Raw genomic sequence first — 7,895 nt, 5'->3', positions numbered from 1 at the left:
CTTGGTCATCATGGCTCACGTCATCTGGAACTCACGAGGTGAGCCTTGCATTGAGATCTTCGCTCTCCGGGAGCCACCCTAGGGAGGCCGCCCCTCGTGGAGGTCTTGGGGTCATCCGCCTCGCGAGGTTTGGCCCCTCGCGAGGGTCTTGAGTTGTCGATGCTGAAGCTGGGCCGTACCAGGCCATCGATGGAGCCATGCCGTAGGCCGCAGGCAGGCAAGTTTGGGTACCCCCCTTCCCAGGACGCCGACAGTGATAGTTGTAGAAGCAATAGTTGGCGAGACGACCATGACACAACGATGGAGATCAAGGTGTCGAGCCGGTGACGATGGAGATCATGACGATGCTTTGGAGATGGAGATCAAAAGCATAAGATGATGATGGCCATATCATGTCACATATTTTGATTGCATGTGATGTTTATCTTTTATGCATCTTATTTTGCTTAGAACAGCGCTAGCATTATAAGATGATCCCATCACTAAATTTCAAGGTATAAGTGTTCTCCCTGAGTATGTACCGTTGCTACAGTTCTTCATTTCGAGACACCACTTGATGATCGGGTGTGATAGACTCTACATTCACATACAACGGGTGTAAGACAGTTTTACACATGCAGAATACTTGGGTTAAACTTGATGAGCCTAGCATGTACAGAGATGACCTCGGAACACTGGAAACTGAATGGTCGAACATGAGTCATATAGTAGATATGATCAACATAGAGATGTTCATCATTGATGACTACTCCATCTCATGTGATGATCGGACATGGGTTAGTTGATATGGATCATGTATCACTTAAATAACTTGAGGGATGTTGATTTAAGTGGGAGTTCATTAGTAATTTGATTCATTGAACTTAATTTATCATGAACTTAGTCCTGATTGTATTTGCATATCTATGTCATAGATCAATAGCTCGCTTTGTAGCTTGCTACCTCTTGAGCTTGCGTTGGTTTTTCCCTTGAAGAGGAATGGGTGATGCAGCAAAGGGGCAGAAGTATTTCCCTCAGTTTTGAGAACCAAGGTATCAATCCAGTAGGAGACTACGCAACGAGCCACTGAATACCTGCACAAACAAACACCAACTTGCAACCAACGCGACAAAGGGTTGTCAATCCCTTCACGGTTATTCGCAAAGTGAGATCTGATAGAGATGGATAAATGGTAAAGTAATATTTTTGGTATTTTTGGTTTATGGAACGGAAAGTAAAGATTGCAAAATAAGGGAACGGCGACAGAAATTGGCAAGTTGACGGGAAATTAATATGATGTAAAATAGACCCGGGGGCCATAGCTTTCACTAGAGGCTTCTCTCAAGATAGAAATTATTACGGTGGGTAAACAAATTACTGCCAAGCAATTGATAGAAAAGCGCCTAGTTATGACGATATCTAAGGCAATGATCATGAATATAGGCATCACGTTCGTGTCAAGTAGACCGAAACGATTCTGCATCTACTACTATTACTCCACACATCGACCGCTATCCAGCATGCATCTAGAGTATTAAGTTCATAAAGAACAGAGTAACGCATTAGGCAAGATGACATGATGTAGAGGAATTAACTCAAGAAATATGATGAAAATCCCATCTTTTTATCCTCGATGGCAACAATACAATACGTGCCTTGCTGCCCCTACTGTCACTGGGAAAGGACACTGCAAGATTGAACCCAAAGCTAAGCACTTCTGCCATTGCAAGAAAAACAAATCTAGTTGGCCAAACCAAATCGATAGTTCGAAGAGACTTGCAAAGATATCAAGCCATGCATATAAGAATTCATAGGAGATTCAAATAATATTCATAGATAAACTTATCATAAATCCACAATTCATCGGATCTCGGCAAACACACCGCAAAAGAGTATTACATCTAATAGATCTCCCAGAACATCGAGGAGAACTTTGTATTGAGAATCAAAGAGAGAGAAGAAGCCATCTAGCTACTAGCTATGGAACCGGAGGTCTGAAGTAAACTACTCATGCATCATCGGAGAGGCAATGGTGTTGATGTAGAAGCCCTCCGTGATCGATTCCCCCTCTGGCAGGATGCCGGAAAAGACCCCAAGATGGGATCTCACGGGTATAGAAGGTTGCGGCGGTGGAAAAGTGGTTTCGTGGCTCCCCTGGATGTTTTTGGGGTATAAGAGTATATATAGGCGAAAGAATTAGGTCAGAGGGGCTACGAGGGGCCCACAAGGTTGGGGGAGGGGGCGCCCCACCCCCTGGGCGCGCCCTCCACCCTTGTGACCGCTTCGCGGCTCCTCTGACTTGTACTCCAAGTCTCCTGGGTGTCTTCTGGTCCAAGAAAAATCATGGCGAAACTTTTATTCCGTTTGGACTCCATTTTGTATTCCTTTTCTGCGAAACTCTAAAACAAGGAAAAAACAGAAACTGGTATTGGGCTCTAGGTTAATAGTTAGTCCCAAAAATCATATAAAATAGCATATTAATGCATATAAAACATCCAAAACAGATAATATAATAGAACAGAACAATACAAAATTATAGATACATTGGAGACGTATCAAGCATCCCCAAGCTTAATTCCTACTCATCCTCGAGTAGGTAAATGATAAAAACAGATTTTTTGATGCGGAATGCTACCTAACATATTTATCCATGTAATTCTCTTTATTGTGGCATGAATGTTCAAATTCGTAAGATTCAAAACAAAAGTTTCATATTGACATAAAAACAATAATACTTCAAGCATACTAACAAAATAATTATGTCTTCTCAAAATAACATGGCCAAAGAAAGCTTATCCCTACAAAATCATATAGTCTGGCTATGCTCCATCTTCATCACACAAAATATTTAAATCATGTACAACCCCGATGACAAGCCAAGCAATTGTTTCATACTTTTGATGTTCTCAAACTTTTTTCAACTTTCACGCAATACATGAGCATGAGACATGGACATAGCACTATAGGTGGAATAGACGGTGGTTGTGGAGAAGACATAAAAGAAGGAGATAGTCTCACATCAACTAGGCGTATCAACGGGCTATGGAGATGCCCAATATAGATATCAATGTGAGTGAGTAGGGATTTCCATGCAATAGATGCACTAGAGCTATAAGTTTATGAAAGCTCAAAAACAAACTAAGTGGGTGTGCATCCAACTTGCTTGCTCACGAAGACCTAGGGCAATTTGAGGAAGCCCATCATTGGAATATAAAAGCCAAGTTCTATAATGAAAAATTCCCACTAGTATATCAAAGTGATATCATATGAGAGTCTCTATCATGAAGATCATGGTGCTACTTTGAAGCACAAGTGTGGTAAAAAAGGATAGTAACATTGTCCCTTCTCTCTTTTCTCTCATTTTTTTATTTGAGCCTTCTCTCATTTTTTGGCCTCTTTTTTTCGTCCGGAGTCTCATCCCAACTTGTGGGGGAATCATAGTCTCCATCATCCTTTCCTCACATGGGACAATGCTCTAATAATGAAGATCATCACACTTTTTTTTACTTACAACTCAAGAATTACAACTCGATACTTAGAACAAAATATGACTCTATGTGTATGCCTCCAGCGGTGTACCGAGATGTGCAATGAATCAAGAGTGACATGTATAAAAAATATATGATGAACGATGGCTTTGCCACAAGTACGATGTCAACTACATGATCATGCAAAGCAATATGACAATGATGAAGTGTGTCATAATAAACGGAACGGTGGAAAGTTGCATGGCAATATATCTCGGAATGGCTATGGAAATGCCATAATTGGTAGGTGTGGTGGCTGTTTTGAGGAAGGATATGTGGTGGGTTTATGGTACCGGCGAAAGTTGCGCGGTACAAGAGAGGCTAGCGATGGCGGAGAGGTGAGAGTGCGTATAATCCATGGACTCAACATTAGTCATAAAGAACTCACATACTTATTGCAAAAATCTATTAGTCATCGAAACAAAGTACTACGTGCATGCTCCTAGGGGGATAGATTGGTAGGAAAAGACCATTGCTCGTCCCTAACCGCCACTCATAAGGAAGACAATCAAAAAATAGATCATGCTCCGACTTCATCACATAACTTTTCACCATACGTGCATGCTACGGGACTCACAAACTTTAACACAAGTATTTCTCAAATTAACAACTACTTACTAGCATGAATCTAATATCACCATCCTCATGTGTCAAAACAATCATAAAGAATCAAACTTCTCATAGTATTCAATGCACTATATATGAAAGTTTTTATTATATCCCTCTTGGATGCCTATCATATGATGACTAATTTTACAACCAAAGAAAATTATCATGCCGTTTAGAGACTCTCAAAATAATATAAGTGAAGTACGAGAGTTCATCAATTTCTATAAAATAAAACCACCACCATGCTCTAAAAAGATATAAGTGAAGCACTAGAGCAAATTTTCCTAGCTCAAAAGATATAAGTGAAGCACATAGAGCAATTCTACTAAATCATGATTCATGTGTGTCTCTCTCAAAAATTGTGTACAGCAAGGATGATTGTGGCAAACTAAAAAGCAAAGACTCAAATCATACAAGACGCTCCATGCAAAACACATATCATGTGGTGAATAAAAATATAGCATCAAGTAAAGTTACCGATAGACGAAGACGAAAGAGGGGATGCCTTCCCGGGGCATCCCGAAGCTTAGGCTTGTTGACATCCTTGAATATTACCTTGGGGTGCCTTGTGCATCCCAAGCTTAGGCTCTTGCCACTCCTTATTCCATAGTCCATCAAATCCTTACCCAAAACTTGAAAACTTCACAACACAAAACTTAACAGGAAATCTCGTAAGCTCCGTTAGTATAAGAAAATAAATCACCACTTTAGGTACTGTTGTGAACTCATTCTTTATTTATATTTGTGTAATATCTACTGTATTCCAACTTTTCCATGGTTCATACCCCCTGATACTAGCCATAGATGCATCAAAATAAGCAAACAACACGCGAAAATCAGAATCTGTCAAAAACAGAACAATCTGTAGAAATCTGGATAGTTCGAATACTTCTGTAACTCTAAAACTTCTGAGAAAATAGGACGTCCTAGATAATTTCTTTATTAATCTTCTGCAAAAAGAATCAACTAAAAAGCACGCTCCGCTAAAAATAAGAATTGTTTTCATGAGCGCAAAGCTTCTGTTTTTCAGCAAGATCAAATTAACTATCATCGTAGGCTATCCCATAGGTCTTACTTGGTACAAACACTAAATTAAACACAAAACCACATCTAACCAGAGGCTAGATGATTTATTCAAAGCAAAACAGGACCTAAAAAGCAATAACAAAAACAAAATTGGGTTGCCTGATACGTCTCCGTCGTATCTACTTTTCCAAACACTTTTGCCCTTGTTTTGGACTCTAACTTGCATGATTTGAATGGAACTAACCCGGACTGACGCTGTTTTCAGCAGAATTGCCATGGTGTTATTTATGTGCAGAAACAAAAGTTCTCGGAATGACTTGAAACTCCACGGAACTTATTTTTGGAAAATATTAAAAATACTGGCGAAAGAATCAAGTCCAGGGGCCCACACCCTTGCCACGAGGGTGGGGGGCGCGCCCCCTGCCTCGTGGGCCCCCTGGAGCTCCACCGACCTCAACTCCAACTCCATATATTCGTGTTCGGGGAGAAAAAAATCAGAGAGAAAGATTCATCGCGTTTTACGATACGGAGCCGCCGCCAAGCCCTAAACTCTCTCGGGAGGGCTGATCTGGAGTCCGTTCGGGGCTCCGGAGAGGGGAATCTGTCGCAGTCGTCATCATCAACCATCCTCCATCACCAATTTCATGATGCTCACCGCCGTGCGTGAGTAATTCCATCGTAGATTTGCTGGACGGTGATGGGTTGGATGAGATTTATCATGTAATCGAGTTAGTTTTGTTAGGGTTTGATCCCTAGTATCACCTATGTTCTGAGATTGATGTTGCTATGACTTTGCTATGCTTAATGCTTGTCACTAGGGCCCGAGTGCCATGATTTCAGATCTGAACCTATTATGTTTTCATGAATATATGTGAGTTCTTGATCCTATCTTGCAAGTGTATAGTCACCTACTATGTGTTATGATCCGGCAACCCCGAAGTGACAATAATCGGGACCACTCCCGGTGATGACCATAGTTTGACGAGTTCATGTATTCACTATGTGTTAATGCTTTGGTCCGGTACTCTATTAAAAGGAGGCCTTAATATCCCTTAGTTTCCGCTAGGACCTCGCTGCCACGGGAGGGTAGGACAAAAGATGTCATGCAAGTTCTTTTCCATAAGCATGTATGACTATATTCGGAATACATGCCTACATTACATTGATGAATTGGAGCTAGTTCTGTGCCACCCTATGTTATGACTGTTACATGATGAACCGCATCCAGCATAATTCTCTATCACCGATCCAATGCCTATGAGCTTTTCACATATTGTTCTTCGCTTATTTACTTTTCTGTTGCTATTGTTACAATCACTACAAAACCCAAAAATATTACTTTTGCTACTGTTACCGTTACTTCCATACTACTTTGCTACTAAATACTTTGCTGCAGATATTAAGTTATCCAGGTGTGGTTGAATTGACAACTCAACTGCTAATACTTGAGAATATTCTTTGGCTCCCCTTGTGTCGAATCAATAAATTTGGGTTGAATACTCTACCCTCGAAAACTGTTGCGATCCCCTATACTTGTGGGTTATCAAGACTATTTTCTAGCGCCGTTGCCGGGGAGCATAGCTCTATTCTTTGAGTCACTTGGGATTTATATCTGCTGGTCACTATGAGGAACTTGAGAGACGAGAAAACTAAAATTTATCCCTCAACTACGAGGGAATGTAAGGAACTGCCATCTAGCTCTGCACTTGATTCACCTTCTGTTTTGAGTAAGCTTGCGACACCTAAACCTGCTTCTGCTATTAATTCTGATATGTCGCATATTATTGATGATGCCACTTTTGCTATGCATGATACTTATGATGAAACTACTTCTATGCTTGATACTACTGTGCCACTTGGTGAATTTCTTGATGAACAACTTGCTAGGGCTAGAGAGAATGAAATTATTGAAACTGATAATATTGATGAAAGTGATGACGAAGGCTCTCCCAATAAATATGAATTGCCTATTGTGCCTGAGGGCTATGTTATGGATGAAGAAACTAAAAGAGACTTTCTTGCTTGCAATGATAGAAGTGATCTTAAGAAATTATTAGCTAAGCTTAAACAAAAAACTTTGAATGCTAGATTGAAATATGATCCTGCTTATGCTACTTCACCTATCTTTGTTACTGATAAGGATTATGAATTCTCTATTGATCCTGATATAATTACTTTGGTTGAATCTGATCCTTTTTATGGCTATGAATCTGAAACTGTTGTGGCACATCTTACTAAATTAAATGATATAGCCACCCTATTCACTAATAATGAGAAATCTCGCTACTATTATATCCTTAAAATATTTCCGTTCTCATTAAAGGGTGATGCTAAGACATGGTTTAATTCTCTTGATCCTGGTTGTGTGCGTAGTCCCCAGGATATGATTTATTACTTCTCTGCTAAATATTTTCCTGCTCATGAGAAACAAGCTGCTTTAAGGGATATATATAATTTTGTGCAAATTGAAGAAGAGAGTCTCCCACAAACTTGGGGGAGGCTTCTCCAATTACTTAATGCTTTGCCTGATCATCCTCTTAAGAAAAATGAAATACTTGATATCTTTTATAATGGACTAACCGATGCTTCCAGAGACCACCTGGATAGTTGTGCTGGTTCTGTTTTCAGGGAAAGAACACCGGATGAAGCTGAAATTCTATTGAATAATATGTTGACAAATGAAAATAATTGGACACTTCCTGAGCCAACTCCTGAGCCTATTCCTAAGCCAACTCCGAAGAAAAGAGGTGTTCT

The sequence above is a fragment of the Aegilops tauschii genome, chromosome 6 (assembly GCF_002575655.3).
Source record: "Aegilops tauschii subsp. strangulata cultivar AL8/78 chromosome 6, Aet v6.0, whole genome shotgun sequence".
In the NCBI taxonomy this organism is placed as follows: domain Eukaryota; kingdom Viridiplantae; phylum Streptophyta; class Magnoliopsida; order Poales; family Poaceae; genus Aegilops; species Aegilops tauschii.
This window is presented reverse-complemented; position numbering follows the sequence as displayed.